Source organism: Ranitomeya variabilis, chromosome 1 (assembly GCF_051348905.1).
Source record: "Ranitomeya variabilis isolate aRanVar5 chromosome 1, aRanVar5.hap1, whole genome shotgun sequence".
NCBI lineage: Eukaryota > Metazoa > Chordata > Amphibia > Anura > Dendrobatidae > Ranitomeya > Ranitomeya variabilis.
Genome location: NC_135232.1, coordinates 528755570 through 528772177, shown reverse-complemented (window position 1 = coordinate 528772177; position 16608 = coordinate 528755570). Strand labels below are relative to the sequence as shown.

At 45.0% G+C, this 16608-nt stretch overlaps 1 protein-coding gene across 2 annotated transcripts in view; it reads left to right on the top strand.

Annotated features, from left to right (window-relative positions):
• Nucleotides 1–12536: 12536 nt before the first annotated feature.
• PLPPR3 (phospholipid phosphatase related 3) overlaps nt 12537–16608 on the top strand; it is a 479615-nt gene continuing 475543 nt past the window's right edge. For both annotated transcript variants that reach the window (XM_077254403.1, XM_077254393.1), the window contains exon 1: nt 12537–12965. The gene's annotated coding sequence lies outside the window, so the exon portion shown is untranslated. The remainder of the gene's footprint in view (nt 12966–16608) is intronic.

Sequence of the window (16608 nt, the reverse complement as noted above, 5' to 3'; positions counted from 1 at the left end):
GAGGCTTTCCAGGAGTTGAAACGCCGGTTTACTTCGGCGCCTGTTTTGTGCCAGCCTGACGTCTCACTTCCCTTTCAGGTTGAGGTGGATGCTTCAGAGATTGGGGCAGGGGCCGTTTTGTCGCAGAGAGGCCCTGGTTGCTCTACTATGAGACCTTGTGCCTTCTTCTCTAGGAAGTTTTCGCCGGCAGAGCGAAATTATGATGTGGGCAATCGGGAGTTGTTGGCCATGAAGTGGGCATTTGAGGAGTGGCGTCATTGGCTCGAGGGTGCTAAGCATCGTGTGGTGGTCTTGACTGATCACAAAAATCTGATGTATCTCGAGTCTGCTAAACGCCTGAATCCTAGACAGGCCCGCTGGTCATTGTTTTTCTCCCGTTTTGACTTTGTGGTCTCGTATTTACCAGGTTCTAAGAATGTGAAGGCCGATGCTCTGTCTAGGAGCTTTGTGCCTGATGCTCCTGGAGTCGCTGAACCTGTGGGTATTCTTAAGGAAGGAGTTATCTTGTCTGCTATTTCTCCAGATCTGCGACGTGTGTTGCAGAGATTTCAGGCTGGTAGGCCTGACTCTTGTCCACCTGACAGATTGTTTGTGCCTGCTAAATGGACCAGCAGAGTCATTTCTGAGGTTCATTCCTCAGTGTTGGCAGGGCACCCGGGAATTTTTGGCACCAGAGATCTGGTGGCCAGGTCCTTTTGGTGGCCTTCCTTGTCAAGGGATGTGCGGTCATTTGTGCAGTCCTGTGGTACTTGTGCTCGAGCTAAGCCTTGCTGTTCTCGTGCCAGCGGGTTGCTCTTGCCCTTGCCTGTCCCGAAGAGACCTTGGACACACATCTCTATGGATTTCATTTCGGATCTTCCGGTGTCTCAGGGCATGTCTGTCATCTGGGTGATATGTGATCGTTTCTCCAAGATGGTCCATCTGGTTCCTTTGCCTAAGCTGCCTTCCTCTTCTGATCTGGTTCCTGTGTTCTTCCAGAATGTGGTTCGTTTGCACGGCATTCCTGAGAATATTGTGTCGGACAGAGGATCCCAGTTTGTTTCCAGGTTCTGGCGATCCTTTTGTGGTAGGATGGGCATTGATTTGTCGTTTTCGTCCGCTTTCCATCCCCAGACTAACGGACAAACGGAGCCAACTAATCAGACTCTGGAGGCTTATTTGAGGTGTTTTGTCTCTTCTGATCAGGATGATTGGGTGACCTTCTTGCCGCTGGCTGAATTTGCCCTTAATAATCGGGCTAGTTCCGCCACCTTGGTTTCGCCATTTTTCTGCAACTCTGGTTTCCATCCTCGTTTTTCCTCGGGACATGTGGAGCCTTCTGACTGTCCTGGGGTGGATTCCGTGGTGGATAGGTTGCAGCAGATCTGGAGTCATGTGGTGGACAACTTGAAGTTGTCACAGGAGAAGGCTCAGCGTTTTGCCAAGCGCCGCCGCGGTGTGGGTCCCCGACTTCGCGTTGGGGATTTGGTATGGCTGTCTTCTCGATTTGTTCCTATGAAGGTCTCCTCTCCCAAATTTAAGCCTCGCTTCATTGGTCCTTACAAGATATTGGAAATCATTAATCCTGTATCCTTTCGCCTGGATCTTCCGGTGTCGTTTGCTATTCACAACGTATTTCATAGGTCCTTGTTGCGGCGGTACGTTGTGCCTGTGGTTCCTTCTGCTGAGCCTCCTGCTCCGGTGTTGGTTGAGGGCGAGTTGGAGTACGTGGTGGAGAAGATCTTAGATTCTCGTCTCTCCAGGCGGAGGCTTCAGTACCTGGTCAAGTGGAAGGGCTATGGTCAGGAGGATAATTCCTGGGTGGTCGCCTCTGATGTGCATGCGGCCGATTTAGTTCGTGCCTTTCACGCCTCTCATCCTGATCGCCCTTGTGGTCTTGGTGAGGGTTCGGTGACCCCTCACTAAGGGGGGGGTACTGTTGTGAATTTACCTTTTGGCTCCCTCTAGTGGCTACTAGTGATTTGACTCTGGGGATGTCATTCATCCCTTGTATGCTCACCTGGGTCGTTAGGTCAGGGGTGTTGCTATATAAGCTCCCTGGACCTTCAGTTCAAGGCCTGGCAACGTTGATATCAGAGCTAATCTGTAGTGCTCTTGTCTACTGATCCTGGTTCCTGTATTATTAAGCTAAGTCTGCTTTCTTGCTTTTTGCTATTTGTTTTTGTTTGCATTTTTGTCCAGCTTGTATTTAATCTGTTTCCTGACCTTGCTGGAAGCTCTAGGGTGGCTGGTGTTCTCCCCCCGGGCCGTTAGACGGTTCGGGGGTTCTTGAATCTCCAGCGTGGATTTTTGATAGGGTTTTTGTTGACCATATAAGTTATCTTGCTACATTCTGCTATTAGTAAGTGGGCCTCTCTTTGCTAAACCTAGTTCATCTCTGTGTTTGTCATTTCCTCTTACCTCACCGTTATTATTTGTGGGGGGCTTGTATCCTACTTTTGGGGTCTTTTCTCTGGAGGCAAGAGAGGTCTTTGTTTTCCTCTTCTAGGGGTAGTTAGCTCTCCGGCTGGCGCGAGACATCTAGCAACCAACGTAGGCATGTTCCCCGGCTACTTCTAGTGTTGGCGTTAGGAGTAGATATATGGTCAACCCAGTTACCACTGCCCTATGAGCTGGATTTTTGTACTTCGCAGACTTGCTGATATCCCTGAGACCCTCGCCATTGGGGTCATAACAGTTGCGCCAGCCTGATGTTTCTCTTCCCTTTCAGGTTGAGGTCGATGCTTCCGAGATCGGAGCGGGGGCGGTTTTGTCGCAGAAAAGTTCCGACTGCTCGGTGATGAGACCTTGTGCGTTCTTTTCGCGAAAATTTTCGGCCGCCGAGTGAAACTATGATGTTGGTAATCGGGAGCTTTTGGCCATGAAGTGGGCATTTGAGGAGTGGCGTCATTGGCTTGAGGGTGCCAGACATCAGGTGGTAGTTTTGACTGATCACAAGAATTTAATTTATTTGGAGTCTGCCAGGCGCCTGAATCCTAGACAGGCACGTTGGTCGTTGTTCTTTTCCCGGTTTAATTTTGTGGTCTCGTACTTACCGGGTTCTAGGAATGTGAAGGCAGATGCTCTTTCTAGGAGTTTTGAGCCTGACTCTCCTGGGAATTCTGAACCTGCTGGTGTCCTTAAGGATGGAGTGGTTTTGTCTGCTGTCTCTCCAGATTTGCGATGTGCTTTGCAAGAATTTCAGGCGGATAGACCTGATCGTTGTCCGTCTGGTAGACTGTTTGTTCCTGACGAGTGGACCACTAGAGTCATCTCGGAAGTTCATTCTTCTACTCTGGCAGGTCATCCGGGAATTTTTGGCACCAGAGATTTGGTGGCTAGATCCTTCTGGTGGCCTTCCTTGTCTCGAGATGTGCGTGTTTTTGTGCAGTCTTGCGATGTGTGTGCTCGGGCCAAGCCTTGTTGTTCTAGGGCTAGTGGGTTGTTGTTGCCCTTGCCTATTCCGAAGAGGCCTTGGACGCACATCTCTATGGACTTTATCTCGGACCTCCCTGTTTCTCAGAAGATGTCTGTCATCTGGGTGGTGTGTGACCGTTTCTCTAAAATGGTTCATTTGGTGCCATTGCCTAAGTTGCCTTCCTCATCTGAGTTGGTCCCTCTGTTTTTTCAAAATGTGGTTCGCTTGCATGGTATTCCGGAAAACATCGTTTCTGACAGGGGTACCCAGTTCGTGTCTAGATTTTGGCGGGCAGTCTGTGCCAGGTTGGGCATTGATTTGTCTTTTTCGTCTGCATTCCATCCTCAGACCAATGGCCAGACGGAACGAACTAATCAAACTTTGGAGACTTATTTGAGGTGTTTTGTGTCTGCGGATCAGGATGATTGGGTTGCCTTTCTGCCGTTGGCGGAGTTTGCTCTTAATAATCGGGCTAGTTCTGCCACTTTGGTTTCTCCTTTCTTTTGCAATTTAGGGTTTCATCCGCGTTTTTTGTCTGGTCAGGTTGAATCTTCGGATTGTCCTGGAGTGGATGCGGTAGTGGATCGGTTGCATCAGATTTGGGGACAAGTGGTGGATAATTTGGAATTGTCCCAGGAGAGGACTCAGCAGTTTGCTAACCGCCGTCGTCGTGTTGGCCCCCACCTTCGTGTTGGGGACTTGGTGTGGTTGTCTTCCCGTTTTGTCCCTATGAGGGTTTCTTCTCCTAAATTTAAGCCTCGGTTCATCGGTCCTTATAGGATTTTGGAGATTCTTAACCCTGTTTCCTTTCGTTTGGACCTCCCGGCATCTTTCGCTATCCATAGTGTGTTCCATCGGTCGTTGTTGCGGAGATATGAGGTACCGGTGGTTCCTTCTACTGAACCTCCTGCTCCTGTGCTGGTGGAGGGTGAATTGGAGTACGTGGTAGAAAAGATCTTGGACTCCCGTATTTCCAGACGGAGACTTCAGTATCTGGTTAAATGGAAGGGCTATGGTCAGGAAGATAATTCTTGGGTAACTGCCTCTGATGTTCATGCCTCGGATTTGGTTCGTGCCTTTCATAGGGCTCATCCAGATCGCCCTGGCGGTTCTTGTGAGGGTTCGGTGCCCCCTCCTTAAGGGGAGGGTACTGTTGTGTATCCGCTTTTTGGGCTCCCCTGGTGGTTGCTGGTGGTACTGGTGACTTGTTTGCACTTTGCTGCTTCTGTTCACCTGCTTCCATCAGCGTTTGGGAGTTTCCTATTTAGTCTTGCTCTCCAGTCATTTCCTTGCCGGTCATCATTGTAACCAGAGCCTTCGGTTGCATGTTCCTGCTACTATTCTGCTGATCAGTTAAGTGGACTTTGTCCTTTTGTTTTGTACCTTTTGTCCAGTTTGCAGTTTTTGTAATTCTCTGTAGCTGGAAGCTCTTGCGGGCTGAAATTGCCACTCCTGTGTCATGAGTTGACACAGGAGTCTTAAAGTAATTTCAGGATGGTTTTTGAAAGGGTTTTCAGTTGACCGTGAAGTCCTCTTTTGTATCCTTCTGCTATCTAGTAAGTGGACCTCTCTTTGCTAAATCTACTTTCATACTGTGTGTGTCTTTTCCTCTTAATTCACCGTTATTACATGTGGGGGGCTGCTATCATCTTTTGGGGTATTTCCCTAGAGGTAAGCCAGGTCTGTTTCTTCCTCTACCAGGCGTAGTTAGTCCTCCGGCTGGCGCGTGGCATATAGGAAGCCGTAGGTATGCTCCCTGGCTACTGTTAGTTGTGTGGTAGATTTAGCTCACGGTCAACTCGAGTTTCCATCACCCGAGAGCTCGTTCGTTATTTATATGTTTTTTACGTTCCCTTGCCATTGGGAACCATGACAGGGTACATAGTGACGTTCCTTTGATGTCAATTTCCTCGTCCCCCTCTTCTGAAGTTCCTGAGTTTTTGTCGGATTTCCAGGATGTATTTGATGAGCCCAAGTCCAGTTCCCTTCCTCCACATAGGGACTGTGATTGTGCTATTAACTTGATTCCTGGCTGTAAGTTCCCTAAGGGCCGACTTTTCAATCTGTCTGTGCCAGAGCATGCCGCCATGCGGAGTTATGTTAAGGAGTCTTTGGAGAAGGGGCATATTCGGCCATCTTTGTCACCATTGGGAGCAGGATTCTTTTTTGTTGCCAAGAAGGATGGCTCCTTGAGACCCTGTATTGATTATCGCCTTCTTAATAAGATCACGGTCAAATTCCAATACCCTTTACCTTTGCTTTCTGATTTGTTTGCTCGGATTAAGGGGGCTAGTTGGTTTACTAAGATTGACCTTCGAGGGGCATATAATCTTGTTCGTATTAAACAGGGTGACGAATGGAAAACTGCATTTAATATGCCCGAAGGCCATTTTGAATACCTTGTGATGCCTTTCGGGCTCTCTAATGCTCCTTCTGTATTTCAGTCCTTCATGCATGATATTTTCCGCAATTATCTTGATAAATTCATGATTGTGTATTTGGATGATATTTTGATTTTTTCCGATGATTGGGAGTCTCATGTGAAGCAGGTCAGGATGGTATTCCAGATCCTTTGTGATAATGCTTTATTTGTGAAGGGATCTAAGTGCCTATTTGGAGTTCGTTCAGAAGGTCTCTTTTTGGGGTTTTATTTTTTTTCCCTCGTCTATAGAAATGGATCCTGTTAAGGTTCAAGCCATTCATGACTGGATTCATCCCACATCTGTGAAGAGCCTTCAGAAATGTTTGGGCTTTGCGAATTTTTATCGCCGTTTCATTGCCAACTTTTCAGTGTGGTTAAGCCCCTGACCGATTTGACGAAGAAAGGCGCTGATGTGACGAATTGGTCCTCTGCGGCTGTTGAGGCTTTTCAGGAGCTTAAACGCCGATTTACTTCTGCCCCTGTGTTGCGTCAGCCAGATGTTTCTCTTCCTTTTCAGGTTGAGGTTGACGCTTCTGAGATTGAGGCAGGGGCCGTTTTGTCTCAGAGGAGTTCTGATGGTTCTTTGATGAAACCGTGTGCTTTTTTTTCCAGAAAGTTTTCGCCTGCGGAGCGCAATTATGATGTCGGCAATCAGGAGTTGTTGGCTATGAAGTGGGCATTTGAGGAGTGGCGACATTGGCTTGAGGGAGCCAAGCACCACGTTGTGGTCTTGACCGATCATAAGAATCTGATTTACCTCGAGTCGGCCAAGCGGCTGAACCCTAGACAGGCTCGATGGTCCCTGTTTTTCTCCCGTTTTGATTTTGTGGTCTCGTATCTTCCGGGATCTAAAAATGTTAAGGCTGATGCCCTCTCTAGGAGTTTTTTGCCTGATTCTCCTGGAGTCCTTGAGCCGGTTGGCATTCTTAAGGAAGGGGTGATTCTTTCTGCCATCTACCCTGATTTACGGCGGGTGCTTCAGGAATTTCAGGCTGATAAACCTCACCGCTGTCCAGTGGGGAAGCTGTTTGTTCCTGATAGATGGACAAGTAAGGTAATTTCTGAGGTTCATTGTTCGGTGTTGGCTGGTCATCCTGGGATTTTTGGTACCAGAGATTTGGTTGCTAGGTCCTTTTGGTGGCCTTCCTTGTTGCGGGATGTGCGTTCTTTTGTGCAGTCCTGTGGGACTTGTGCCCGGGCCAAGCCTTGCTGTTCCCGCACTAGTGGGTTGCTTTTGCCTTTGCCAGTCCCTGAGAGGCCCTGGATGCATATTTCCATGGATTTTATTTCGGATCTTCCTGTTTCCCAGAAGATGTCTGTTATCTGGGTGGTTTGTGACCGGTTCTCTAAAATGGTCCATTTGGTACCTTTGCCTAAATTGCCTTCCTCCTCTGATTTGGTTCCATTGTTTTTTGTATTGTTATTGGTCCTTTTGTGCTAGGATGGGCATTGATTTGTCTTTTTCTTCGGCGTTTCATCCTCAGACAAATGGCCAAACTGAGCGAACTAATCAGACCTTGGAAACCTATTTGAGATGCTTTGTGTCTGCTGACCAGGATGACTGGCTGGCTTTCTTGCCGTTGGCCGAGTTTGCCCTTAATAATTGGGCTAGTTCGGCTACTTTGCTTTCGCCTTTCTTTTGTAATTTTGGTTTTCATCCTCGTTTTTCTTCGGGGCAGGTTGAGCCTTCTGATTGTCCTGGTGTGGATTCTGTGATGGACAGGTTACAGCAGATTTGGACTCAGGTGGTAGACAATTTGACGTTGTCTCAGGAAAAGGCTCAATGTTTTGCTAACCGCCGTCGGTGTGTTGGTCCCCGGCTTCGGGTGGGGGATTTAGTCTGGTTATCTTCTCGTCATGTTCCTATGAAGGTTTCTTCCCCTAAGTTCAAGCCTCGGTTTATTGGTCCTTATAAGATTTCTGAGATTATCAATCCGGTATCTTTTCATTTGGCCCTTCCAGCCTCTTTTGCCATCCATAATGTTTTCCATAGATCTTTGTTGCGGAGATATGTGGTGCCTGTTGTTCCCTCTGTTGATCCTCCTGCCCCGGTGTTGGTTGATGGGGAGTTGGAATATGTGGTGGAGAAAATTTTGGATTCTCGTTTTTCGAGGCGGAGTCTTCAGTATCTTGTCAAGTGGAAGGGTTATGGCCAGGAGGATAATTCTTGGGTTGTTGCCTCCGATGTCCATGCCGCCGATTTGGTTCGTGCTTTTCACTTGGCTTGTCCTGATCGGCCTGGGGGCCCTGGTGAGAGTTTGGTGACCCCTCCTCAAGGGGGGGGTACTGTTGTGAATTCCGCTCTTGGGCTCCCTCCGGTGGTTGTAAGTGGCACTTTTGTGAGTTCTGCTCTTGGGCTCCCTCCGGTGGTTTTAAGTGGTACGGCTGCTCCTTGGATTTAGTAGTCAGCAGCTGCTTCCACTGATTGTCTTTCTGGCTCGGCTATTTAGCCTGGTTCTATCCTTCAGCCAGTGCCAGTTGTCAATGGTTCCTGCTTGGATTCACATCTCTGCTAGGATTTCCCTGATATTCTGACCCGTTCAGCAAAGATAAGTCCTTGCTTTGTTCTTTTGCAGTCCTCTTGTTGTGGACTTAATCGTTCTGCACTTTCTATGTTTTTGCTAGTCCAGCTTGTCAGTATGGATTTATTCAGTTTAGCTGGAAGCTCTGGAAAGCAGATTTACCCTCCACACCTTTAGTCAGGTGTGGAGATTTTTGTAAACTCTGTGGTGGATTTTTCTAGTTTTTAATACTGACCGCACAGTATTCTGTCCTGTTCTATCTTTCTAGCTAGATTGGCCTCCTTTGCTACATCTTGGTTTCATTCTGCGTATGTCATTTCCCTCTCCACTCACAGTCAATATTTGTGGGGGGCTGTTCTATCCTTTGGGGATTTTCTCTGAGGCAAGATAGCTTTTCTGTTTCTATCTTTAGGGGTAGTTAGTCCTCCGGCTGTGACGAGGTGTCTAGGGAGTGACAGGAACATCCCACGGCTACTTCTAGTGTTGTGTTAAGCTCAGGAACTGCGGTCAGTACAGATACCACCTCTTCCAGAGCACGTCCCATGTCGCTCCTAAACCACCTGTTCATAACACTGTCCCCTCATATATTTACACAATAAAATAAGATCACCCCTTAGCCTTTATTTTTCCAAACTAAATAACCCCAAGTGTAATAACCTATCTTGGTATTGCAGACCCCCCAGTCCTCTAATAACCTTGGTCTCTCTTCTCTGCACTCGCTCTAGTTCAGCTATGTCTTTCTTATACACCAGAGACCAGAACTGTACACAGTATTCTAAGTGTGGTCTCACTAGTGACTTGTATAGAGGTAAAATTATGTTCTCCTCATGAGCATCTATGCCTCTTTTAATGCATCCCATTATTTTATTTGCCTTTGTAGCAGCTGCCTGACACTGGCCACTAAATGTGAGTTTGTCATCCACCCATGCACACAGGTCTTTTTCATTGATGGTTTTGCCCAGTGTTTTACAATTAAGCACATAGTTATACATCTTACTATTTCTACCCAAGTGCATGACCTTACATTTATCCCCATTAAAGCTCATTTGCCCTTTATCAGCCCAAGCTTCTAGTTTACATAAATCATCCTGTAATATAAAATTGTCCTCCTCTGATTACCCTGCAGAGTTTAGTGTCATCTGCAAATATTGAAATTCTGCTCTGTATGCCCCCTACAAGGTCATTTATAAATATGCTAAAAAGAAGAGGGCCCAATACTGACCCCTGCGGTACCCCACTGCTAACTGCGACCCAGTCCGAGTGTGCTCCATTAATAACCACCCTTTGTTTCCTATCCCTGAGCCAGCTCTTAACCCACTTACACATATTTTCCCCTATCTCCATTATTCTCATTTTATGTATCAACCTTTGTGTGGCACGTTATCAAAAGCTTTTGAAAAGTCCATATACACTACGTCCACTGCGTTCCCTTGGTCCAGTCCGGAACTTACCTCTTCATAGAAACTGATCAGATTAGTCTGACAGGAACGGTACCTCATAAACCCATGTTGGTATTGGGTCATGAGGTTATTCCTTTTCAGATACTCCAGCATAGCATCTCTTAGAATACCCTCCAGGATTTTACCCACAGTAGAGGTTAAGCTTACTGGCCTATAATTTCCGTGTTCAGTTTTTGTCCCCTTTTTGAATATTGGCACCACATTTGCTATACGCCAGTCCTGTGGTACAGACCCTGTTATTATGGACTCTTTAAAGATGAAAAATAATGGTCTATCAATGACTGTACTTAATTCCTGCTGTACTCGGGGGTGTATCCCATCCGGGTTTGGGGATTTGTCAACTTTAGTGATTTGTAGACGCCGCCGTACTTCCTGCTGGGTTAAGCAGGTGACATTTAACGGGGAATGTTATCACTGATCATTTCGAAGTACAAAATTACTTTTTCCTCAGGATTAACCACATGTATACAGAGAATGCAGGGTTACTGTTTAAATAGGTTAATTTTTTGAATGTGGGTGCCAACTCAAACGCATGACAGAAGTGTCACAATTCAGCTGGGTACCACAGGATACAGCACATGACATACATAAGTGAAAAAAACATAAGCTTTCAAAGTGTGACTATACGATTGTCTGTTTTTACAATAGGATTCCCGATGGGAAACATTAATGACATTAAAAGGAAAAGAAGCAACATTTCTAGAGCAAGCAGTCAGGATACGCAAGCACGTGGTCCACATGCAAAGGTTCCTCTTTATTTGTGAGCAGCGAGAGATTGAGTATACACAAAACCTGGATAGTTACACTGATTATGGCGTCATCAACCACTCACCATCTTTGTTGATTCCTCAAAGTTTTGTAGAACCACACAGATGTCAGACATCCATGCCCACTTGTTGGTTCTTATGTGAGGCTGACCAGAATACTGATGGGCATACCGTCACAATTTAGTCAGGCAAATCTGAGTAGCAGCACGTCCACTTCACAGTCCCTTACTGCACACTTTGCACATTTTAAACTAGGTATTTCACATATGCCTGCAAACTTTATGGTATTAATAGGGAAAATAAAATATGTAGCCCTGAAAAGGATATTTGTTTTTAGCTTGCAGCAGCAATAGACTTTTCAAAGACAGTAAGGCAATCAACCCTGCCTATATGCCTCTAATCCCAAACTATCCCTTCTAGATCAACTCTCCCTACACTGAATGCAGATAATAGCGTATTAAAGATTACAGAAGTAAAACTGCATTTATCAAATGGATGAAAGGCCCAAAATATACAGTATTTCTCCTATATAATAATATACTGGCCAGTTTGTTAAATGAATGCTGAGATGCTACCATTGTCTGTGCATAGTGAGTCAAGTGTTTTGTTCCAACTACTGTCCATACAGGGATGTGTTAGGCCCACTCCTAAATAGTAAAGTCCATTCCTACAGTTTGGGTGCATAGGATATTCTATGCCGTCTGTATCATCACACAAGTTCCTGGTTTTACGGTAGACGCCTCGGTCCTGATAGACGATATAGAAGTAACCAAAAGATGACAGGTAGTGGTCTCCTCCTCCCCTTCACCTATTCCCTTGTAGACCAGTCTGAGCCTGGCACTTGGTAAGCTTCTCGCTTGGCACCTACATTTTAGAGACTGCTACTTCCCCTGCACCCTGTGATTTCCAAATTAGGTGCAACATCAGAAATTTTCAGATTCTATTGCTCTTTTTTTCTGCTTCCTATTATTATTTATTATTTCTGGTATGATTTTGGGTAATAGAATAGCAGGCTTGTCCCAATGATACTGTATGTTGTCCTTAAGAAAGGCAACATAACCAGGTGATAGAATTGCTCCAAATATTACGAATGTGACATAATTTACAGATTCCAGAAAATGTCACATATTGCAATCATCCTTTGTAATTCCCATACCTCTGAGAGGTAAGAGCGGCAGAAAGGCAGGTAAACAAGAAGGAGCAAACACACATCTTGTTGCTAGGTAACTGACTCAGAAGCTTACCCAGTGTGTCTAGATTTTTTATAACATGCATGCTGACGTTTTAACCTCTTCTTGGTTCTCATTAAGAGCAATACGTCAGTGGTGAACATGGAGTTGCAGGATTCTTCTCTGCAGCAGCTAAAGCGTTCTCTTCCATTTTTCTTTTGTTCCTCTGGAGTTCTGGGAATTCTCCATGGTAACCAGTGTAGCAGCTTTCCCCACGTATTCAGAGTCTATACTCTGCAGGCGATACATCGGATAGCACTTGGTACAGAATAGAGAAGAAAGCCTCCCAATGTCACACAATACCAATGCATTGAAAACCTGAGAAATATGTACAACATTTGAAACAAATGATTTTCCCTTTTCTTCATTTTTACACACTGATACAGATTTAGAACCATTTTCTCGGCAGATCCAGGACACTTTTCTTACATATCGGACATAATGTCAAATTTCGCTCTGACATTCTGAATAGGCTGCTAGAATTCTTTTCACATCTTATGACTATCTTTAGATGTAACTTGTAATGCGGTGAACAGACCCTACGCTGCCCTTTTAGCCTATTATATCTGCTATGTCACGCCTTGGTATAGAAATCTTCAGTTTTAGTATAATAGTAATGCACAGGTAAAATAACACACCCACTAGAGTTCCTATACCCAGACTGGTGTGCCGGAGTGCACTGACTGCTCGCCACACACTCCATCATCTTCATGCCTTTTGTGTGAACAGCAGACTCTGCCTCTTCTCCTTTGTCTCCTCCTCTGTCTTCCCCTCCAGCACTCCTCTCTCTCTACTCCCATCCTCCCCTCCATCACCCTCTATACCATTCTCCCTCCTACCATGCCCTTTGCAGGTGTTGGCAGCCTATGTGTCTACCACACTGGAGTTAGGTTTTTTAGTAGAATATTGCCCATGCTTAAAGGCTGCATGTATACAGGTGAACCGGGAGAACCCATGCCTAGAGCAAGCTCTTGATTTTGCTCCTGAGGCATACCCACAGAGATTTTCAGACCCTCCCCATTCAGTCTTTTCATTCATAGCATCTTCAGCTCTTCACTCCTCTACCTCCATCCTTGCTCAGCCCTTCTCTTTTCCCCTTTGTTCCTGCTCTTCTCTCTGAGATGCTTTGATGCTTCCCTCTGTGTCCTGCATCCTCCTCTTCTAACAGGTAAATGCATTTTGGTTAGCTGTAAGGATGAGAAGATTGGTCTGTCTGGGCAATGCAGTCTAGCACTGCTGTAATAAATGCATTTAACATAACAGTGAGCATGTAAGCCATGCATGGTGAGGAGGGAATATGTGGCTGGGGAACAATGTCATTCTAGCAATTATCTATCAGCTCTTCCCATGCAGGACAGTCGATTGATCTGGGAATTGCTATTTTCCTGATACGGTACCTTTATGTTGGGTGTAGATTGCTTGTGCCCTATGTCTATGCACATTTCTCCACTGTGATGATAATATAACAGCCGGATGAAGCTTTCTAGTAGTTATTACATGATGGCAGAGTAACAGCTCACTAATAATGTGTAACTGGGTATGACGTTGAATGATAATATTATGAAACCTTTCAGGAATGTGACTTCTGATTATATTACAGTTTGTCAGCATTCTGCATGGTAAGCCTGAAGAAATACAATCTTTTTTCAACCTTTGAAATAAAAGATAACATTTCAATGACCAATTTTATGAGAAAAGAATAAGCAAGCCCAATGTCTGGTAATCCAACAAAGTCATGTCAGTATCTATCATTCTTGTTATGTGGCGTCAGTTGCAATTAAGGGGTGAATCAGCCAACCTTATAATAAGGCAGAGGTTGTTAGACGATTCACAACCTTTAGCCACTGTTGGAGATGTGCAGATTGGACCACCTAGTCTGAAGCCGAAAGTTGGCATACCCAAGCTCAAACTCAGCAAATACATGTTTTCACTTTTAATAAAAACTAACATTTGTATTCACAGTTTTTATAGTATGAAAGAAACAAAATGACTCAGGTTCAGGCCAGTATTGTATTGTTCATAGCGTACAGTAGTTTCTAACTGTCACATGAAGGAAAGAAATATAATATTGCAATTAAATTTGTGAATTCTTGGTTTCTTGCAGAATTAAATAAATACTTATATTCTTCGTGAAAGAATAATTATTTCAATACATTGACAACTTAATGTATCCAATTGGGTTATGTCTGCACACTCTGACACTGTCCATTCAGTGCTGACATTGTTAAATTGCGTAGGGACTCAGCCTTCGATACAGAAAACGTAAATTACCAAGTGTCAATGTATTCATGTACAGTGGGGAAAATAAACATTTAGTCAGCGACCAATTTTGCAAGTTCACCCACTTAAAAAGTTGAGAGAGGCCTGTAATTGACATCATAGGTAGACCACAACTATGAGAGTCAAAATGAGAAAACAAATCCAGAAAATCACCTTGTCTGATTTGGCAAGACTTATTTTGCAAATTATGATAGGAAATAAGTATTTGGTCAAAAGTTAATCTCATTATTTTGTTATATATCCTTTGTTGGCAATGACAGCGGTCAAACGTTTTCTGTAAGTCTTCACATGGTTGGCACACACTGTTGGTGGTATGTTGGCCCATTCCTCCATGTAGATCTCCTCTAGAGCAGTGAGGTTTTGGGCCTGTCACTGGGCAACATGGACATTCAACTCCCTCCAAAGGTTTTCTATTGGGGTTGAGATCTTGAGACTGGCTAGGCCACTCCAGGACCTTCATATGCTTCTTACAAAGCCACTCCTTTGTTGCCCTGGCGGTGTGCTTGGGATCATTATCATGCTGAAAGACCCATCCACGTTTCATCTTCCATCCCCTTGCTGATGGAAGGAGGTTTGCACTCAAAATCTCACGATACATGGCCCGTTCATTCTTTCATATACACGGATAAGTTGTCCTGGTCCCTTTGCAGAGAAACAGCCCCAAAGCATGATTATGCCCCCCCATGCTTCACAGTAGGTATGGTGTTCTTTGGATGCGACTCAGCATTCTGTCTCCTCCAAACGCGACAAATTTTGTTTCTACCAAAAAGTTCTACTTTGGTTTCATCAGACCATATGAAATTCTACCAGTACTCTTCTGGATAATCCAAATGCTCTCTAGCAAACTTCAGATGGGCCCGGACATGTACTGTCTTAAGCAGGGGGACACGTCTGGCACTGCAGGATCTGAGTCCGTGGCATTGTAGTGTGTTACTGATGATATCCTTTGTTACAGTGATCCCAGCTATGCAAGTCATTTACTAGGCCCCCTGTGTGGTTCTGAGATTTTTGCTCACCGTTCTTGTGATCATTTTGACCCCACGGGGTGAGATCTTGCATGGTGCCTCAGATCGAGGGAGATTATCAGTGGTCTTGTATGTCTTCCATTTTCTTATTATTGCTCCCACAGTTGATTTCATCACACCAAGCTGCTTGCCTATTGCAGATTCAGTCTTCCTAGCATGGTGCAGGGCTAAAATTTTGTTTCTGGTGTCCTTTGACAGCTCTTTGGTCTTCATCATAGTGGAGTTTGGAGTGTGACTGTTTGAGGTTGTGGATGGGTGTCTTTTATACTGATAACAATTTCAAACAGGTGCCATTACTACAGGTAATGAGTGAAGGACAGAGGTGCCTCTCAACCCCTTTACCCCCAAGAGTGGTTTGCATGTTGATGACCAGGCCAATTTTTACAATTCTGACCACTGTCCCTTTATGAGATTATAACTCTGGAATGCTTCAACGGATCCCAGTGATTCTGACAATGTTTTCATGAAGTACATATTGTACTTCATGACAGTTGTAAAATTTATTAGATATGACTTGCATTTATTTGTGAAAAAAAACCCAGAAATTTGGCAAAAATTTTGAAAATTTCGCAATTTTCCTACTTTGAATTTCCATGCCCTTAAATCACACAGATATGTCACACAAAATACTTAACCCCTTAATCCCATATGACGTACTATCCAGTCAAGGTGACCTGGGACTTACTTCCCAGGGACGGGATAGTACGTCATAGGTGATCGGCCGCACTCACAGGGGGAGCGCGGCCGATCGCTGCCGGGTGTCAGCTGATTATTACAGCTGACATCCAGCACTATGTGCCAGTAGCGGTCACGGACCACTCCTGGCATATTAACCCCCGGAACACTGCGATCAAACATGATCGCAGCTTTCAGGGGCATAGGGAAGCATTGCTCAGGGAGGGGGCTCCCTGCGTGCTTCCCTGAGACCCTCGGAACAACGCGATATGATCGCGTTGTTCCGAGCGTCTCCTCCCTGCAGGCCCCGGATCCAAAATGGCCACGGGGCTCCTTCTGGGTTCTGCAGGGAGGTGGTTTGCAAGCGCCTGCAAGCCTCCTGCATTGCCTGTCAGATCGCTGATCTGACACAGTGCTTTGCAAAGTGTCAGATCAGTGATCTGACACTATAGCATGATGTCCCACCCAGGCACAAAGTAAAAAAGTAAAAAAATATATATATACATGTGTAATTAAAACGTTATAGCCCTCAGAATAAAGCGATGCAAAAATAGTTATTTTTTAGATAAAATAGTTTTTATTGTATAAAAGTGCCAAAACATAAAAAAATATAAATGAGGTATCGCTGTAATCGTACTAACCCGAAGAATAAAACTGCTTTATCAATTTTACCAAACGCAGAATGGTATAAACGCCCCCCAAAAGAAATTCATGAATTGCTGGTTTTTGGTCATTCTGCCTCACAAAAATCGGAATAAAAAGTGATCAAAAAATTTCACATGCTCAAAAATGGTACCAATACAAACGTCAACTCGTCCCGCAAAAAACAAG